Here is a 1764-nt window from a genome sequence, read left to right as displayed (position 1 = left end):
TCTCTCTCTCTCTCTCTCTCTCTCTCTCTCTCTCTCTCTCTCTCTCTTTCTCTCTCTCTGTGTCTTTGAGAAAGACAGACACACACAGAGGCAGAGAGACAGACAGACAGACAGACAGACAGACAGACAGGGTGGGGATAAATAATCACGGGGCCTCCTGATTCTGCATTTAGTGACTTCACATGAGAGGCTGGTTCCGTGGGGCTATTTACACTTAGAAATTGGCAAGCAGTCCGTACGACTCAGGTCCCTGTGTTTCTTTTTCTTTAAAGCACAAGTGAGTTGGTTGTTAGATATTTATCAGCTACTCAGTAGGCCAACCAGGGTTTGGATGTAAGTCATGCAGAAGCTTACACTGTTAGGAGTTCATGTCTCAGGCTGTGGGCAGTGGGGCCTTGGAAGCCATGGAACACTGATCCAGCAGTGGAACATTGGCTAACTAGTGTCTATTATTCCTTCTTCCCAGGTGATCAGGGGACACCTGATCACATCCATGCATTAGTAAACACTTTTCGCTGTGATTGCTTTCCTTGAGGAGATGTGAGCATCTACTGTCTATGCTCCCCTCCTAAGGTCAAGCTAGGGTGCGAGTCTGCAGAAGTTCACTCTGAGGAACCAATGGGTCTGTCAGGCTTATTTACTTAGCAGTGGGTGAGGGATTACAGGCAGAGGCATGTGTAGTCTTAAAGCAGCCACACTGGAAGATCTGTACCCAGCATGCACAATGACTTCTCCATGGCTGTGTGGATGAGAGTTCCCTTCCCTTCCCTTCCTCTATAGCCTCTCTAGCCCAGCGTTTCACATTGAGGTCGAACAGACCTTTCATAGGGGTCATCTAGGACCAATGGAAAACTCAGTAATTTACATTATGATTCATAACAGTGGTGAAATGACAGTTATGAAGTAGCCATGGAAAATAATGTTATGGTTGGGGTCACCGCAACATGAGGAACTGTATTAAAGGGTTGCTGCATTAGGAAGGTTGAGAACCAGAACCGTTTAAAAGGGTCGAAGCAGTAGGAAGAATGAGAACCACGAGCTAGCCCTTCTCTGAGTCACCAGGGTCATGTGCGGTTAGGGCAGGAGTGGCCTCTGGATACTCAGGCAGAGATCCCATGACCTTCCCAGCTCCCTCCTTCCAAAAGGAAAGAGCACAGTTCACAAGCCTAGCTGTGATGATCTTCTGGGAGCAGGCCTAGCAAAGATGGTGGCAGTTTGGCTTGCCTTAAATTACAAGGGCCGGGTAAGCTGGAGGTGGGATTTACAAGGTAGTAATAATGCTCTCCTCTATGGTACTTAGCTTCTTGAAAGCATTTTACAGCCATTTACTAATTAGTCCTCAGCTGCACTCTCTGAGCAGGTACAATGCCTCCTGATGGGCAAAGCCACAGACAAATTGTAAAAACATGCAAGGACCCTCACTGCACTGGGATAAAAGTCAAGCAGCCTGGTGTGTGAATCCAAAAGAAGCTGTGACTTTCAGTTTCTGGTTTGTTTTTCCCCCTCCTGCCAATATTTTTACAAATGTGTATCAGAGAAAGGAGGGGAGGGGAGGAGAGAGGAGAGGAGAGGAGAGGAGGGGAGGGGAAAGGAGGGGAGGGGAGGGGAGGGGAGAGGATGGGAGAGGAGGGGAGAGGAGAGGAGGGGAGAGGAGGGGAAAGGAGGGGAGAGAGGAGGGGAGGGAAGAGAGAGAGCAGAGAAAAGAGAGAGGGGAGAGAGGAGAGAGGAGAGGAGAGGAGGGGAGGGGAGGGGAGGGGAGGGGAG

This window comes from Grammomys surdaster, unplaced genomic scaffold, assembly GCF_004785775.1.
Source record: "Grammomys surdaster isolate TR1022 unplaced genomic scaffold, NIH_TR_1.0 343, whole genome shotgun sequence".
NCBI lineage: Eukaryota > Metazoa > Chordata > Mammalia > Rodentia > Muridae > Grammomys > Grammomys surdaster.
Note: the sequence above shows the minus strand (reverse complement) of the source record.